We start from the raw sequence: 18,855 nt of genomic DNA, 5'->3' as shown, positions 1-18,855 counted from the left end.
TTTGTGTGTGTTTGTGTGTTTGTGTGTATGTGTTTGTGTGTGTATTTGTGTGTGTTTGTGTGTTTGTGTGTGTGTTTGTGTGTATATGTGTTTGTGTGTTTGTGTGTGTGTGTGTGTGTGTGTGTTTGTGTTTCTGTGTGTATTTGTGTGTGTGTGACTCTGTGTGTGTGTTTGTGTGTGTTTGTGTTTGTGTGTGTTTGTGTGTTTGTGTTTGTGTGTGTGTGTGTGTGTGTGTCTGTGTGTGTTTGTGTGTGTGTTTGTGTGTGTGTTTGTGTATTTGTGTGTCTGTGTGTGTGTGTTTGTGTATTTGTGTGTGTGTGTTTGTGTGTGTGTGACTGTGTGTGTGTTTGTGTGTGTGTATTTCTGTGTTTGTGTGTGTGTGTGTATTTCTGTCTGTGTGTTTGTGTGTGTGTTTGTGTGTGTGTGTGTGTGTTTGTGTGTGTGTGTGTGTTTGTGTGTGTGTGTATTTGTGTGTGTGTTTGTGTGTGTGTCTTTGTGTGTGTGTCTTTGTGTGTGTTTGTGTGTGTGTGTGTGTGTCTTTGTGTGTGTATTTGTGTTTGTGTGTGTGTGTGTATTTCTGTGTGTGTGTGTTTGTGTGTGTGTGTTTGTGAGTATGTGTATTTGTGTCTGTGTGTGTGTGTGTTTGTGTGTGTGTATTTCTGTGTTTGTGTGTGTGTGTGTATTTCTGTCTGTGTGTTTGTGTGTGTGTTTGTGTGTGTGTGTGTGTTTGTGTGTGTGTGTTTGTGTGTGTTTGTGTTTGTGTTTGTGTGTGTTTGTGTGTGTGTATTTCTGTGTTTGTGTGTATTTCTGTGTTTGTGTGTGTGTGACTGTGTGTGTGTTTGTGTGTGTGTATTTCTGTGTTTGTGTGTGTGTGTGTNGTGTGTGTCTGTGTGTGTGTGTGTGTGTGCATGTTTGTGTGTGTGTGCTTGTGTGTGTGTTTGTGTGTGTGTGTGTTTGTGTGTGTGTTTGTGTATTTTTGTGTGTGTGTTTGTGTGTGTGTGTATTTGTGTGTGTGTGTGTGTGTGTGTGTGTTTGTGTCTGTGTGTGTGTTTGTGTGTGTGTGTGTGTTTGTTTTTGTGTGTGTGTTTCTGTGTGTGTGTGTGTTTGTGTGTGTGTTTGTGTTTGTGTGTGTGTGTTTCTGTGTGTGTGTTTGTGTGTGTGTGTGTGTATTTCTGTGTGTGTGTTTGTATTTCTGTGTGTGTGTGTGTATTTCTGTGTGTGTGTGTGTTTGTATTTCTGTGTGTGTGTGTGTGTGTTTTTGTGTGTATTTCTGTGTGTTTGTGTGTGTGTTTGTGTGTGTGTGTGTGCGTGTATTTCTGTGTGTTTGTGTATTTCTGTGTGTGTATTTCTGTGTGTGTGTTTGTGTGTTTGTGTGTTTGTGTGTATTTCTGTGTGTTTGTGTGTATTTCTGTGTGTGTGTGTATTTGTGTGTGTGTGTATTTCTGTGTGTTTTTGCACACCACAGTGGATAAACCTTTAACCTCTGTGACCACGGCCGCTGCTGCGGTGGCTGAGGGAGGGATTTGCTCTCACTCACCACTTTAAGCACACCAGCAGCAAACAAACCTGGAACATGCCAGGGGCTACCAAAGCTCTCCAGGTCCTGCAGGGAGCAGGGTTACCCTCACAGTGCTGTGCCTCACTGCTGGCTCTGTCAAACACTGCACTGAGCTCTTCACAAAGGATTTTTGAGGCACTCAGGTGCAGGCAACAGCATCTTGGAGGGGTGAAACAGGCAGGCTCAGCCTGACCTTTCAATCCTGGGTGACTGCAGCTGTGACTCCAGAGCAGGATGAAGCCAAATTAGTGATTTTCAGAAATGTTTTGCTGATAACAGCGATCACTCTAAGTTGCTGAATGGATGCAGACACTGGTGCCCCGCTTCCCAGATAAAAAGTGATTAAAGTCTCTTTAAGAGCTTCTAAATCTGCTCCTCAGAAATTCCATTAAGCAATCTAATTAGCTAATTCTATTAACTGATTAGGTGTTATTAATTAGTTAATTTAGGGGGGAAATTTATAAAGCTATAGAAGGAAATACAGAAAAAGGAGGGGGACTTTCGGCCAAGAGCTTCCTTTCTTCACCCCCACAGTGCCTTAATTAGAAATTTTAATTAGCCATATGCTGGGGGTAGGGAGTCACTAATGGACCTCTGCTCTCCCCATCCTCTCTCCTGCTAGTCATGTGTCTACTGGTAATTCATGGTGTCCAAAGCAACTGTGGAGGTTGGAGGTTTGTCTTTTGGGTGTGTTTTCTTCCCTTTTAGTCCAGGCTGCACTGCACAGTGCACCAGACTATTGATTTAGGGCATTGAAAAAAACCCAAACCAAACCTGGTGCTTAGGACAGAGCACCACTGGGATGCTCTGCACATGGGACCCCTGGTAGCATCCAAAATCAGTTTTTAATTTACAGTAAAGGCCCTGGGAAGCTGGCGAGGCTCCTCACCAGTTTTACTAGGGAAAAGGCCCAGCCTGGGTGTCCCCAGGCTTCACAGAACCTCCTGCTAGAGCACATGGGTGGCCCATGGATGGTTTGAAACAAAGGTGAGCCAGTTTCCAGGCACATTTCCAGAGGTCCAGGCTGAGGAGTCTGTCCTGGCAGCCTTCTGCAGCATCGACCAGATTGGAAACTTGGCCACCACTGCCTCTGATACCATGATTTCAGCTCCTCATGAGTACTGGCAGTGGTGCAACTCAAATCCTCCTGACCTGGGAGGATATACAGGACCTCCAAAGTTGCCACAATGACTCTCACTGTAGCCCAGGTACGTGTGAACCCTGTCTATCACCAGTTCCACACAGATCTAGCAGGGGGAGGCAAGAAATCTCTCACATGGCTGCAGCGATTTCTCCTGAGGGGCAACCATGGAGGAAAGGCTCAGTGTGCTCCAAGCACCTCTCACCTCTCTAAATGTCTTCTCTGCCTCTGCTCACAGTGTCCTTTCTCCAAACACAGGGATTCATGCAGGGATGGGAGTGGGCACCAGCACCACAGGGCCTCCAAACTCTCAGTGAGGTGCTGAGCTAATTGCATCCCAGCCACTTAAATAAGACTCCCATAACCATTAGCTTTAGTAACCCAGCTGGGCAAGGGCACAGCCTGGGGAGCTGCAACATGAGGGACAGGGTCAAGTGAGCATGGGGACGGTCCTGCAAGTCAGAGCCCTTGTTCTTGGATCAGGAGTTTCTTGGGACAGAGCTGTCTCATGCATCACGTCTGCAGCACTGTGAGAGACTGCTCTGGGATGAGTTCTGTCACAGAGCAAATGCAAATGAAGTCCTGGACCGTGGTGGCTCTGTTAATATTAATGCTGGCAGCGTTCCTGCTAAAAGCATCAGTGCCGCTGCCTGCCTCCTCCCGCGCCCACCCGTAGCAGGTTTCTGAATCCAAGAACTGACAGCTTTTAGTGTAAATTTTGAGGCCTTAAGCTTTCCAATTATGCCTGCACCACGCTTTCAAGTCTTCCCCAGCAACCGTCAGGTTCACGAGTTTTCAAAGGGGAAGGTGAGGATTCGTGAAATCCCAGGAACGGGGGCCAAGCCCTGGGGGTGACTCAGGCAGGAGCCCTGGCAAGGTTACACTGCACTGCCCACCAGGGTGGGTGTCCTGGCAGGGGAAGGAGCTGCCCCACAGATTCTCAAACTGATCTTCTCTGCAAGAGAAGATCAACTCATCTCCTTGCATGACCTTGTGGCCTCAACTACAAATTCTGCAAAGTGGAAGGTGCGTCTCTCACCTGGGGAGGAAGCAAAGTGATTTCCAAGCTATGGTCCTGCTCCATGCCAAGGCCATCCTGAGACACACATCAGCATGGAGCCTGGTCTGGACTTCGTTTGAAAGGTGAAAAACCACCCCAAGGAACAGATATTGCAGAGGTTCTCTGATGAAACCAATTTCTACCAGCTGTGGTTTGGTCCAAGCCAAAAGCACACAGTTTTTAAAAAAATATATGGTAAAGTGATTGTTTACTGCTTCTCCTGAGGGGATTCAGGAATTGTCCTCTCAGATGGAATAAGTCCACAACCCCTGTGTGTAAAATCTCGTAGGAGAAGCAGTGTACACATCCCCTGTTACTCCTTGCTTCCTTGAAGATAGCAGCCACACCAAAAGAAGGATGTCCATGCCCAGAATGATCCAATAAGGAAATTTGCACACTCAAAATGCACACAGGCCATGGCCTGTGTCAAGATATTTATAACTATTTCAACCCAAACTTGTTGTTTTTTGCCTAGTTTCTTTATTCTGTGCCACAACCAGTCTACACACCCATCTAGGCCTGCTGAGTCTTATTAATTATTTTACAGGACAAATGATTTTCTTCCTCACAGTTTGTGGGCACAAGGAGACTCCAGATGTGTTTTGTCCAGTCTGTCTCATCCTTTTTATCAAGTCTCACACAGAAATAAGTGCATTTTTTCCATGGCGTGTAATTCCATCATCATCCCCGGTAGAGGATGTGAAATGCCATGGCTTGAAAATGTTTCTAATATCTTTATGTCTCACTAAGAGGGGAACAATACCTGTAAACCTCTGCTGAGAAGTGCTTCAAATTTTGCTTTTTTGTGGAAGTAAAGGAGGACAGCAAGGATGTGCAGCATTAAGTTTAGGTTATGGAAGGCTCCCATGTGGGAATAGACTGAATGATTTTAAATTCTTCCTCTGAAAGGAAAGAATTCTCGGAGGATATGATATTAGAGGTTGTAAAACCATGAATAAGAAGGGAAATATTAATATTAAACAGCTTTTCATTATTTCCCATACCAGAGGGCCCAGGAGCACGCCAAAAATTTGCAATTAAGCACATTTTAGGCACAAAAGTAAGCACATTTTCCTGGTGCACATAATCCACCTACAGAACTGATCACTGCAGCATGGTGGCTAAGCCAAAAGGCTGTTCAGAAATTCAGAATAATGGTGGATATATTGACCAGTGACTACCAAAAACCTTTGTCTGGTAGCAGCCTTCAATTCCAGGAGTCCTCCACTGCAGAGGACAACAGAGGGTGGCTTTAGAGGGAGCCTGGAGGGGGGACACGGGGGCTCTGTGGGCATCACCACCCGGAAAATGCTGTTCCTCTGCCTCCCCCACTGCTCAGCCCGGGCTATCCGAGGCTCAGAGTGTACTTTTGCGAGGATCCCTGGAGCAGCAGAAGTTGGTACTAAAGTTCAGCTGTAACAGGAGCTTTGTTTAGCGGTGCTGGGACCAGAAGGTCAGCAGCAGCTGCTCTGCCAGGCTTTAACGCTTTGTTCACCTCCACACTCTCGCCGTGCAGAGTTTCCTGTTCCCCAGGCAGAGCGAGGAAGAGCTTGCTTTTATTTTGTTAGCCCCATTATCCATCAATTTTAGCTCTGTGACAACACCATGGGGCCAGGCTGCCTGTAGCTCTGCTGGGCTGTAATACAGTAGCCAGCAGGAGTTTTTCACTGCTTTTTCTCAAGCAACCCCAGTGGCACCAGGAAATTTTGCAGCTTGTATGTTTGCAAAGCGCTGTTCAAACGGTGGAGCTTCTGCAGAGCCATGGGGCTGCACCACTGTCAGGATGTTTAAATCACTGTAAACCAGAAGGGCTCAAATGAAGTCCCACTTTGCAGGAGATCAGTGATGCAGAGGGTTCAGCTGCTATTTCCCAGTGCAGATCCCACCTAGTCTGAATTTTCCTGAGCATCTGCAGGGCTGGGGAGTGCATGTGTTAACCCGTCAGAAGTCAGAGAGGGTTCAGAGGTGACTGTAAGCAAACAGAGGAATCTCTAGGAGGCCATGAAGTGGAGTGACTCGAGTGCACAATGGATATCCAGGAGTCCTGTGGCTGCCAGACCCCATTCTGCACCCTGGCACTATCCTGACTGCACCAGACAACACGGTGGGCAAGAGGCTCTTTTTAGCTCATCTATCCTTTTAAGCTCTTCTTGTCCTTCTTAAAGGACAACCACATCACTGATGCCTGCTGGAGGTGGCTACAGCCTGGAATAACCCCCAAACTGTGCCTGGGAATCACTTGGGAAATGCCAGTAGGACCATGCCAAAGGCCATCTAACAGCAGGGACACTCTCGTGCTGCTGTGGGAGCCCATGCTCAGGACCTGCATCATTTACCTGGTGCACCCACCTACCCTGGCTTCTCTCAGCCCTAAAGATCTCCCCCCAGACCACCAGCATTTGCATTTTCTGCAGCTCCTGAGCAGCCAGCCTGGCCACGAGCTGCACCAGACCAGCCAAAGGTGCAGCTCAGCCCCCACAGCCCTGCTCCCTCCAGGGCAGTGCCATCTCCAGCCCTGGCAGCACGCCACGTCCTGTACACACAGCCAAGGCATCTCAGAGGAGATAAAACTACAGCTTCCCAAGCACTCACCCGCCCTGCCAGGCCCAGTGCCACGTGCCTTCCTGCTGAGCTGCTCTCTGGGTCAGCTCCTCTCATATCACAGCTCTTCAGCAGCCCCTGCCTGGCCTTTCAGCTACAGTCCCTGGAGTTATGGCTTTAAATTATACCGCTGTGTAATGCTGATAGCCTCTGCCTCCCCAGCCTCCTGGCTGAACAGTCATGACACTTTGACCAGAAACCTCAAGGAATTCCAATTTACTTAGAAATTGCTCCCCCGTTCACCAGTGTTTGCTGGTGTGAAGCTTCTCTGTAGCTTTGCCATTTAGTGCAAGATTGAGTCAGCGCATTTAGACAAGAGCATCATAATGCTGGCCATGTCACACACGGGGCTTCTCATGTCACAACCTGGCAGTACTCACTGTCATCTCGTGATGCAGCTTTGGGACAACTGTGCTTTTTCATAAAATGCTTCAGGACTCTTTGTGCCCACTCAGAAATGGCTTGGAGGACTTGGACAGCTCTGAATCATCAGCAGATGCTGCTTGGCAACATTCCCCAGGGGCCTGTGGAGTACATGCCATTCTCAACTGGTCACTGTGTGGAGGCTGCTTCCCCAGGTCACCAGTCTTCCTGTTTGTGATCACATGAGGACAAGGCTTTCCTGTACAAGGATGCTTCAGCACTTTCATTTCTGTACCGATTTCTGCCATGAGCATTTATCAGGCCAGACTTTCATGCCATCCATGTATTAGAAAAGAGGTACAGGAGAGCCTGGTGAAGGGAACAGCCCCAAATAAGCATTGCTGCCAGTCTGGAGAAGCCCAAGCAGCGTGGTACAGCCACAGCCATGAGGTCCACGTGCACCTACATCCCAGAAAATCTCCATCTGCCCACAGATGAATGTAAGGAAAAGGCCTTTTATAGTCAGGTGGAAGCTGAAGCCATGGAGGGGAAGTGGGATCATGTGAAGTGTGATGAAGACACGGCCTCCAGCAGCTCCACCGTGGGTCGCTGTGGCAGTGGGAATTCAAGATCTGACTCTACACACACACCAGACCAAACTCTCCATGGAAGTGAACAGCTTTCAGCTGCACCAGAGTTATCCTGGGGGCCAGTTTTGGTTTGTCATCTGTGGAGGGCAGCAGGGGAAGGCAGGTGTTCTTATCTGACTTGAACCAGAGCACGCAGCGCTGGCAATCCCTGGTGTGTAATCGAGGGCCAAGCCAAGAAACCCGATCAGTGCTGGGGCCTCCAGCTGCTCTTGCACTACATCATAAACCTGCTCCATACACCTGCTCATATAACCCAATTCCAGGGAACAGCCTCCCTGACCATCCCCAGAGATCAGCTTTGGCCTGATGAATGAAGCTGGCCAGCCCCTGGCATTGTAGCTAATATAATTAGCATTGTCTTCCCACTGCTCAGGGTTTGTTAGCACGCTTCTAGCTTTTACAGGATGAGTTTGGAGCCTTGGAACTGTCTTCTCCTTCACTGTTCAGTGGTCAGTAAATCCACAGAGAGATGCAAGGCACGAGAAAGTGCAGACACAAGTTTCTGCATGGGCACTCAAGACTGGCCCTTGTAACACCAAGAGCTGGAATGGGAATGCAGCCAGGGCTGAATGCAGGGATCTTTCTCTCACTGTCCTCTAGAAACAGACAAGGAGACACAAACATCCCTTGCAAAAGCAAGGATGAGTTTTCAAGAAAACTTCAGGAACAATATTTATCTAGACTCAGACAAAGGTCCCCTACATCACTAAATAGCTCGTACTAATGACAGTCCCTGTCAGGACAAAGCTTGATCCTTTCTGATCCTTGGGGTAAGCAGCAAAAGACTCAGGACCAAATGGAGGTAGATTTGTATCCCACTCTCACCTTTTCATTCTTCCTTTTCCCCAAAATTCACAGGAATGTTTCCACAATGCAGCAACATAAAAGGGAATATGATACAGCAATATCCTGTGGAGAGGCAGCTGTAAGTCAATTATGAGCTACCTTTAAGCCAAGATAAAGTCTCTGAATTTAAGAGGAGAGACACCAATGAAGTCCTACTGGGACAGACTCTACAAATAAAAGAAAGAACATTTTTGCACCATTTCTTTTGAAAAGCACAGAAGAGAAGCACTGGGCAGCAATAAAGTTTTCCCTGTGATCTACCAGGGGACTCAAAGACTCCAGAGGAAATGTACCCTCCTCCAATAAATGACAAAGGAACAGCATTCCCCCTTTCCTTGCTGGTTGCAGTGAAGTCAAAGCAGATGCAGTGACCCACAGCAAGTCAGGGTTTGAATTGGCCACTCCATGACCCAGACTTTTCCAAGAGCTTTAGGAAGATGCTCCCCAGCAGAACCTTCAGCTGGTCCATTTGTTACAGGTTCTTCTCCTGTCCCCACAGCAGGCTGGATTAAATAACATCAAGGACATCTGCTGTCTGCTGTTCTTTTTCTTTCATCCCTCCCCCAGGCAGAGACCAGCCTGGCAGGAACTCCAGCTCCCTTGCATTGTTTTGGATCTCCCTCAGGCAAAGAGGTGGAGAGGAGCCCTCCAGGTCACATCTGACAGTTCCTTTTAGCAGTGTAATTGTAAATATTTGGGACAAAAGCCTTCTGGATCTACTCAAACCAGACTTTTGCCAGTGCAGAAAAAGACACACATGCCAGTGAGTATTTTGTTTAACTCTGTGTCCTGGCTCTTTCCTAACTCTCCAGGTGAGGGATGGGAGGTGACCTCAGGCCAAGCAAAGTCAGCCTGTGGTCTTTCCCCCTGGAGGCAGTGGGTAGGATCAAACCTGCAGCCCCACAGAATCCAAGTCTGTGACAAGCACAATAAATGCATTTGTCTTCTCATCTCCTGGTGCAATGGACCACTTCACTTTCCTGCCTCTGGTGCAGAGTCCAAGCCCCATTCCAGAACCCCAAAAGAGTTCTCCACCCAAAACCTCTAAAATTCCTAAGGGGTTGGCACCAAGGAGAAGACGCCACATCTCCCTGCCCCAAAACTAAATTGTGGCTCTTGGATTCCTGCACACCACTTGCAAAAATAAATAAATAAATAAATAAAATTGCTCCTTTCTAAGAAGAAAATGTGGTCCTTTCCAGGCACAGGTGAGCTGTCATGACACTGGTTTGGATAACAGGATTGGCCTCCCTTAGCCTGGATCCAGCCTTGCAGCCTCAGCAGATACCATTCCTTCCAGCAAGGTAAGTTAAGGCAGCAGAGAGCGGGAGTAGATCCCTGTGCACATGCCATGTCCCACTGACAGCCAGCTTCAACCCTCCCAATAACTTCTTCCTTTGTCTTTCCCTTGGTAAGATGTACACCTGGTGCCTTGTCTGGCCCTTGTCTCACCTGCTTCCCTGTCCCTGCAGCATCAAAAGACATCCCCAGAAGTGCTGGCAGTGCAGTACGAGTGCTTCTTGTTGCAGGGCAATTGATTTCACTGTCTCTGAGGCAGACAGCATCACTGGGGACTGAAATAACTTCAAACCAGCTTAATTGATTAAGCAAAGCAGCTGAAATGGATATTAGGACCGTGTATGGGCCACAAGTATGAAAGGCAAAGAGCATGGCAAAGCACATGAATGCCAGCCTCCAGCTGTGCTGAAGGGAGAGGAATGACAGGAAAACAGGGAACTTTTTTTCCTCATTTCATTCAATCTCAGCTTCACAGAACTGGAGAATAATTTGGGTTGTCAGGGACCTCTGGAGGTCTGCAGCACAGTGCCCCGATCAAAGCAGGTCTGGGTTCAAGGTCATCTCCAGTTGTTCAGGGCCTTGCTCCATTGAGTTTTGATTCTCTCTGAAGTTTCAGACTGCTCCACTCTCCCTGGGCTTCTCCTCTAGTGCTTCAGTGCTCTCATGACAAAGATGCTTTTTCTTATGCCCGAAGTGAATTTCCCTCCATGCAGCTTGTGTCCATTTCTTCATCCTTTGTTAAAGCTGTCTTCTCAATATCCCTCCTTTAAACACAGCAAAAAGGTGCCTTACCCCTTTTGCCTTCTCTTCTCCTGAGCTAAACATTCCCTTTGACCCAGAGTTAAACACTTTGACTTTTAAGTGAGAAAAGCAGCAGCAATGAGGGCTGGATTTTGGTGGGAGGGGTTGATGCCACCTCCCCTTTCAGCCGCTCTTCACACTTTGCTTTCCAGCTGAAATTGTTCAGCAATTTGCAGTTTGAAAGTGTAAATGTGCTTCTGATGACCAAAAGTCACATTTCTCATCAAACTTAATACTTACTAGAAAAAGTGTACCCAAGGAAAATCACCAGAAATTGGGTTCCTTTGAAAAATTTCACCCATTCTCAGCATCCACCCCCTCAGCTCTCTTGGGTGTTAAATATTAAAGTAAGGAGTTGCTGGCTTTGATACAGAAGTAGTAATTCTCTGCCTGAGGTATTTCCTTTCCTGGCTCTCCTCCCTTTCAACTCGGAGTGATTTGATTTTTTTTTTCAATTTTTTTTTTTTTTAATTCTGTAGTATTTGCCTATTTCCAACACCTCCCCCACGTGGCATGATGTCAAGTCAGCAGCAGCAGGCCAGCAGGAATGTGTGTTCCCATTACATTCAGCTCTAGAGGGGAAGCTTTTAAGACACAGTTGATAAAATCATCCTTCTGCAGGGCAATTGCTCAGCAGAAGTCCCTCTTGCAGGAATGTCACCGTGTGTTTCCCACTGCAGGGCAGCCAGGAGGCTCCTGCTGTTACCAGCAGATGGTTGGAGGGTCAGCACCACAGTGCCAGGGCTCTCTGGATGGCTTCCCTGGGATGCAGGTGAGCAGAATTATTGCTCTGTGTCTGGAGAGGAAACGCAAGACCACAGCCAAAATCTGGGAGCCCCTCAAAGTGTGTTTGGAAGGGTCACCTCTGTCAGAGCCAGCACAATTTCCAGTGGTCCCAAGCCCAGTCCAGCTCTTGGCCTCTACAATCCTGTGAGGGAGTGAGGTCTGCAGGCCAGTTTGAAATTTCCCCCTTGGAATTTGCTCTTCCTGTACAAATTCCCTCTTCTTATTACTTTTGTCCCATATCAAAGGCTAAGAGAACAGCAGTACCTTGTCTGTCTGAGAAATGAGATAGAGGCACATGTGAAACAAATGATCCCAGAATCATTTCCTTAACCCACTAACACTTAAATGAAAGCACTTCAGTTTCCTCTTTTTTTTTAAAAAAAAAAGAAACCAAATCCCTCCCTGTTCCAGCTCAGCCCAAGTGTTATTAAATCAGCCATCAGAAGATGACCAGACTCAAGGAATTAGATTAGAGAGACACCCACAGAGGAGGTGTGAGACCCCACATTTGTTACAGGTCTGAGCTTCATCTGGCTCCAAGGAGATAAATGTGCACAGTTCTGGGCTCTGCTCCCAGACCTGGGACCTGATCTCTTCCCATCCCCAGAGACCCAAAACTTTGTGTGCAGCTCTCACCACATCAGAACAACACTTATACCCAGTGAGGCAGGATATACACCCTTCTGCTTCAAAAACCTCAAGTTACATGCCTGAAAAACTGCTTTAAGGGGGCAACTGAACTGATGAAGACTCTGAACGTGGTCATGAGAGGCAGGCTCCAGGAAGATGCATGAGCTGCGATGCTGCTGGAGCCCCACTCCACTTTCCCTAATGCTGGGGACAATGGTGATCTATTTATTTCATTACAGACCTTTGCTGTGTTTTAAGCTGCTGCTAATTAGAAATGTCTGCTTCAATTGCCACTGTAACACTGATTTAGTTTCATGTAGTTTTAAGTGGACTGAAATGTTTCCATCTATAATATTTCTCTCCTGTTCGCCTGCAAACAAGAAAGATAAATGCTTATCAACCTGACAGATAAGCCAGACACAACTAAAGTGAATTATTTAGATCAACTAACATTTATCAGGCAGTCACTGCATATTCCTGCATTCCTGGAGTGTAGCTTTCCTGGACAACAAAAAGAGAGTGTAGGTCTTGATTGCAGAAACCTGAAATACATTTCTTGCCATAGGGATTATAACAGGCCGTTGCAAACACAAAGATTTGTATCTTTAAAAAGCCTTGCTGCCACATATTTTGTATCAAAATCTCACTGTGAAACCTGGCAGTGGAGAGTCATCTGCATTTTCAGTCAACTTCATCAGCCTCTCCTTGATCTGAGACCCTGACCCACAAGTCACAGTCTGTCTGAGAGGTAGGCATGCAGCAGCAAAAATGTCCTGCATTTCCACACCCAGCTGGACATCTTCCCTTTGATGACATAAATAACCCTGAGCAGAGGTTTTTTTTGCAAGCAAGACCCTTAAATGTAAGTAGCTGTGTATCCCTGCCTGCACATGAGCTAAATGTCCGAGCTCTCAGAATGGTGAGCAGAGATCTGGGCCTTGGTTTGGGGTTGTCCAGTGGACACCTGACATGTCTCAAGATTGTCACACACCTGTATGGCTGGTGCAAGCAAGGACCTTTGGGAGACCCTTCTGGGGCAGAGATGGAGCCCATATCAGGGTTCTGAGCCCACCTCAAAGACACAAAGGGGGTGGGAAGGGAGTTGTGACCGTCCCCAGTCCAGCCCCATGGACAGAGGGAGCGATTCACATGCTCACCTGGTGCCTGTCCATTCTAGAGAAAGCTGATTTTCTCCCCCAGCTCCCCTGGCTCTATTGAATGACCCTTCACCAGCTACAGTGGAGGAGAGCCTAGACCTCATTTGGACACCCAGCATTAGATGCCAAATTATTTTCATCTTAATTTCATCCCAAATTGCCTCTTGTGTGCACTGGACCAGGTCACATCGCCCTCAAGTGGAGAAGGATCACAATGAGACAGAGATCACCCAGAGGCTGTTTTCTTTTGAGGACACTGAAAAAAGCAAGGATCTACCCAGTCCTCCAGGACAACTGGTGCTGTGAAAGAGCTGAGCTACAAGAACACAAAGATTTCAAAAGACAGACCAAAAAAGCTACAATGGAGAAGCCATAATTCACACTGGCGAGCCCCCACCATAACTCAGCCGCCCCGTACCGTTCCATTATGATAGCATCTCACCCAACTCAACATCAAAGAAAAGGTGGTAGCAAAGCCAAGACTATAATTCACCTCTCCTGGATACCCACAGTGTGCATTAATCACCAGAGAAAAGTGTTTGCTTTATGGCCTGACTCACTGTCCAACCAGCGTGCTGAGTGAGGTTGGGCCCCTCTGCTGAAATATGCAGGGTCTTGTAAAAAGAAATCAAAATAGGAGATCAAACTGAACTGATGTGAGCAGCCTGACTTCTGGCAGCTTCTAGCACCAGGGTGCTTGGCTTTGAAACCTTACTATTGTTCTTGGTTGGATTTTCTCCAGGTTACGACAAAAACAAAACCAAACAAAATCAAAGCGGTGATGTAAGAACAAGAGCTCTTTTATATGGAAATGTACTGATGATGCCCAGCCACGTCTAGAGAGAATAATCTGAACCTATAGATGAAGGTACAGCTCTTGGCAGCTTGAGGGAATGGCTGGTGGTAGTGACAGGTGATTATCTCCAGTTTGGAGGCTTTGCCAGAGCACAGTACTCTCTGTGCTCTGTTTACTTGCTGGATGGGAGAAGAATGCTGGAAACAAAATGTTATGAATCCTTCACCTGGCTCTGGAAGGAACATAGCAGCAGCAGCAGCTGACCTCACAGGACACACAGAAAATACAAAGCTGGGATCTCTCCCAGGAAAGGGACCTTCCCTGCTTACATATTTTCCTCTTTCAGCTTGATTTCTTAATCCCTTCTTATCTCCTGCGTGGGTGGACCTGTTACTTGAGATTCTCTTCCTCCTTGTCTCTATTCTTTTCCTCAGAGTCTGCCCCTTCATTCAGTCTCCCAATTTATCCTGTAAACTTGATCTCCAGCCTTTAGAAATGGTTGAGCTCTCCACCCAAAGTGAGTGGCAGAGATCTGTTCCAGGTTTATGAAAAACTGTTCTGTTTGCCTTGTATGTACCAAGAAAATGGTTGGGGTCAAAAGAAAGTGGCTTCTGGAAAGTGCATGTTTCCACTGCAGCATAGCCTGTGCCTAACCTTTTCCCAGATCCCCCTTCTAATCTCAGCCTGGAGCAGCATGTGTGCAGCCCATTTTACAGCACAAGGACCTAATTACATTTTCCAGCTGTGCATCTGCATCCAGCTGATTCCTACACCCTTCCACTTTTACCAGGGCAGCTTTTCCTCTTTCATCCCTTCTGTTTTTATGCATCAGGCCATCCTTTTCCACCCAAGCCCACTTAACATCTGCCCAGTTTGCTGATTGCTCTCTAGGAAGCACAAAAAGGAGCCCATGCTCTGCTGCACCATATCAGCTTTGGCAGCAGCTGATGGCTTTTGCCCTCCCCATTGCAAGATGCTTTCCTGCTCCTCCATCTCCATCCAGTGAACAATTCCTCTGGGAAGGCACCATCTCCTGCCAATGTGGACAGGAGCATGGGCACAAAAAGGGAATCCAGCAAGGTACAGTTGGTCTGGGAAGCAAAGCAGCTGCTCTGAGGGTGGTGGATAGGCAGGGGGTCACCACAACAGTGTCACCACAACAGCCAAGATACAGTGCAGTGGAGAAGTGAAGGAGGGGTTTAAGTGCAAGAGAGAAGATTCTCTCCAAGAATCCCTTGCTCATCAAAACCAAAAGCAATCTTAATGAGAAATGCGTTCCCCAGGCAGTCACAGCAACTCAGTTTAAGGGAGTTTCATATTCTATCCCCTACCAAGTTTCATGGAGCATTTCATGGCATGTAAGGGACCATCAAACTTTATCTCCCCTCTACAACAGGCTGTGAGCCAACCCCTTTTGGAGCTTGGCAATGTAGATTTGGAAACAGCTCTTGGCTGAAAAGGAGGCAACACTGCTGCAGGCTGTGGCCAAGAGCTGGAGGTACCAAGGCACCACAACCAGAGGTACCTCATGGCCTCTTCCCCGCAGGATGTTGGGGACTAAGGATGTGCCCCTGGATAATCCTGAATCTTAACATCATTCTGCAAACCAAGCTCATTGGCAGCAGAGAAGCCTGGATGAAGGTAGAGCTGAGCTGCAGGGCTCTCTGAATGTGAGCCAGCCCAAGCATGCTAGGCATCGCAGCTCTGGTCCAGCTTTGCTCAGCAAACAGTGGAGTCAGTACAAGTTGGTCTGTCTTGACCAGACCAATCTACAAATGATTACCTGGAAGGGCTTTAGACATCCTGTTTAAACCTAACCCTTCTGTGGACATCCCATCTTTACATGGGAAATGTAGCATGAGCTAGTCTGGCCAGTAGGTAGAGCCTGAGAATGTCAAAGGTGTGAAGTGTTTGGGGCTTTTCCTGGGGAAAAGGCTAAGAGGAACAGCTTGAGTGTCATGCAGCCAGGAAACAATTTTTTCCTTATTCAGATTAAGACAAAATGGTGTGATTGTAGCCATCTGTTTCAGCTAGATGAGGATATTTTTAATTATTTCTTAAGAAGTAAAAGAGGGCCCAATTGCATTCCTGTCCCCAAGCTGGCATTCATACAATGTCCTCCACCAGCAGATGCCACAGCCTTGCATGAAATTTAGTCACAACACTTATGCCAAATTTTTAGTAGTCAATTTCCCTATTATCCTTTAAGAAAAAAAACAAACCAAAACCAGACAAGAAACACTATAATTCCCTTTTGATTGTAAGCTTATATGTTTCCTTGTTTTACGTTGGGTTTATTTCCATTTGTGTTAACATTTGCCTACAGCTCCTATCAGTTTCACAAGTAACTTTCCTATGCCATATCTGCCTTGCTTTATCTTTTGTTTGCCCATTGTAGTAACTGATTACATTGTTGAGCAAAATTTGCTTTAATCTGTCACCATGAAAGTCTAATCATTTTGGGGCAGGCTGCCTGAATTATTGTGAATGATTATCTCATGTCTGTGAATCAATGGAAAATAGGTAAATAGAGGAGAATTCTGAGCACCCTGAGGATGCTGAGGCTGCACAGACTCAGGACACATTTGAGCTGTGGCTGAGTTAGTGACAGAACCTCAAGGAAGTTCATGGTTTATGGACTCTATATGAGACTTGCTTTCAGCACTAAAAGAGGGAAGTGACTTTTCCTCTGCTACCTGCAGCCTGCAGTGCCTGTCCTCCTTCAGGTGCCAGAGTCTTAGTTTGCAGTGTCTGAGGGCTGAGCTCTCACCCTGGGTGGGCTCAGGCTTGGATCCCACATCTCATCACGGTGGCAACCCCTTCCTTACATAAGCTCCTTCCCCCTGCCAGCCACGACAGCAAAGCCGACTGCAACTTTTCCTCCCCCGATTTCCAGTTCCCTCCCGAGTGAGCCATCGGGGCCACCCATGCAGGACTCCCTGGCTTTCCACAAAAGTCACTGGGATGTGCTTCCACTCTCTGAAGGTGTGAGCTCAGCATCAAGCCAGGCTTGCTGAGTCACAGGCCCCGGGATGGTGTCACCATCTCGCTCCAGATGAGTCACCACGGTGAGGAGTCACACGCTGCATCTGCACTGCGCATTTATGGCAGCGTTACATCAGCCCTGCCAGCCGGGAAATTGTTTGTGTGGAGTAACCATGGAGAGGGAGGAAATGCTGAGGAGGACAGAGAGGTGAGGGATGAGGAAAAACCAACAGGGGAAAGCGTGTTCCACCTCCACAGCCCTGGAGTACAAAAGGAAATATTTGCCTGTGTTGGGGTTTTTTACCCTCTCTTTTCCATGATGTCCGTAACTGGGAGAAGTGGAAATGTTGTAAGAGGCAGCCCTGTGGTGGCATCAGCAGGGTCTGGAGCCCCTAGAAATCCCACAGGGAAGTGCACTGGCACAGTGGATTCAGCTTGGATGAGCTTTTCCCAAGAGAACAGCTTTAGGCAGATGCATCCAAGGTGCCAGGCAGGGTCACCTCACCAGTCCTTTTGTCTCACCCTGCACACTCTGTGATCATTTGGCTCAAAAATCATAACTAAGTGATTGCTGAAGGCAGATCTCAAAACCTCACTGCCTTGCTCTTGCTGATATTTTGTGAGAAATAGGGTCAAGAAGGCAGGAAAAGTGATGGCTGTGTCACTTAAGTCCTACCAGGTACCTCACATGTGTCCTCTTCCCTCCATCAGTGTGCTTTGTACCATCCAGAGCACATTTGCAAGGAAATAAAAAATAAATTAAAAAAAAAATTAAAATCTCCTCAGGTTATTCTTTAAAGAAAGGTGAGATGCCTTTTTCCAGGAATATTCACGCCACAGGACTTTTAAAAGGTAGTAAAGGATTATGATGTTACTATACTGTTAATATTATGATGTTACTATTATATTTTTATAAGTGGTTAATCAGCCAATAGATACAGCCACCAATAAATGTTCCCATAGATATGGGTTTAACATCTGTTAGAGATAGCATTTGTATCTACACTATCACTTTACTCTGTATCAAACCACTGGATTAGTCATAGGCATGGTCAGTTTTTTCTCTTTTATTATTGGTCTCTGGACCAGAAACACCTTTAAGCAATGGGTTTTATAAGGCTGCACATCTGGCTAATCCTGAACATTATTCATTTGTCCACCTGCCTTGTAGAAACAACATCTCTCCCTTCAAAAAAGGGGAGGGGGGTGCACTTGTGATTGTGACACAAACCTCAGTGAGATGGGACAGAAAATATTCCTGTTTCCTCACAGGTTGTACTGTGAACGTTCACAAGAAACAGAAATAAAGTCTATTTTTCACTGCAATACAGAGCTCAGCATCTCCTTTTATTCACAGTAAAAGTCAGCTGAAAATGTTCTTTTGGCAAAGATAGGGTGCATTTTGTGGTTTTGTTTTGTTTTTTTTTAATCACCTGAAGTCAAGAAAGCAGCAAAAGCAAGTGAACATGTTTATAGACTGATTTGTAAGGCAGAGAAAGCTGTACTTTGCACCACTGAGAACCAATGTGCACACAATGGATAAACACACAATGAGAACAAGCAAGTTTAATTTTCTTTCCAAACAAAACTAGACAAGGGAAAGATTATCCCCTCCTTGGAGCTGCCTCTGTGAAGTTAACTGCTGAAACTGCTCTACCTTCCCTCTGTGGTGTGTTTACCTTAGATTGCACATAAAAATTAGATATGCCAGGGTAAAAATAGCAGCACATTCTATCAGACAGAAGATAAATCTCCTTTTCACGTCATTTTATTTAAATGCACTGGTACTTTTTGAACTCCCTCATGCTGGGACCAGTTTCCAGCCAGTCCATACAGCAGCAGCTCAGTCCCTTCAGGCAAGGAGTGAGATGTGCTGGTGGTTACCAGCTGCAGAGCTAAAAAGTGCACCCACGGTGCAGGGACTGAGTGCTGAAAGCAATTAAAGATATTTAGCAGCTCCCTGAATAGTGTGACCTCTTTCCAACCAAGGTCTGCCTCAATTCCCTCGTGGGAGGTTCCTCATTGCTGCTGGCTAAAACTGTTTCTTCTAACACAAAACCACCTATGTGAGTGTTTCACAACCTCACCAGGCACTCAAAATCCACAAGTTAGTAAAAACTGCCCAAGGTTACTCTCCACAGCCTGGATCCTGGCATGAACAGTATTTTTCTTTAGTTACTTT

This window comes from Parus major, chromosome 2 (genome assembly GCF_001522545.3).
Source record: "Parus major isolate Abel chromosome 2, Parus_major1.1, whole genome shotgun sequence".
Taxonomy (NCBI): Eukaryota; Metazoa; Chordata; class Aves; order Passeriformes; family Paridae; genus Parus; species Parus major.
The sequence above is the reverse complement of the archived record's forward strand: the minus strand, read 5'-3'. Positions refer to the sequence as shown.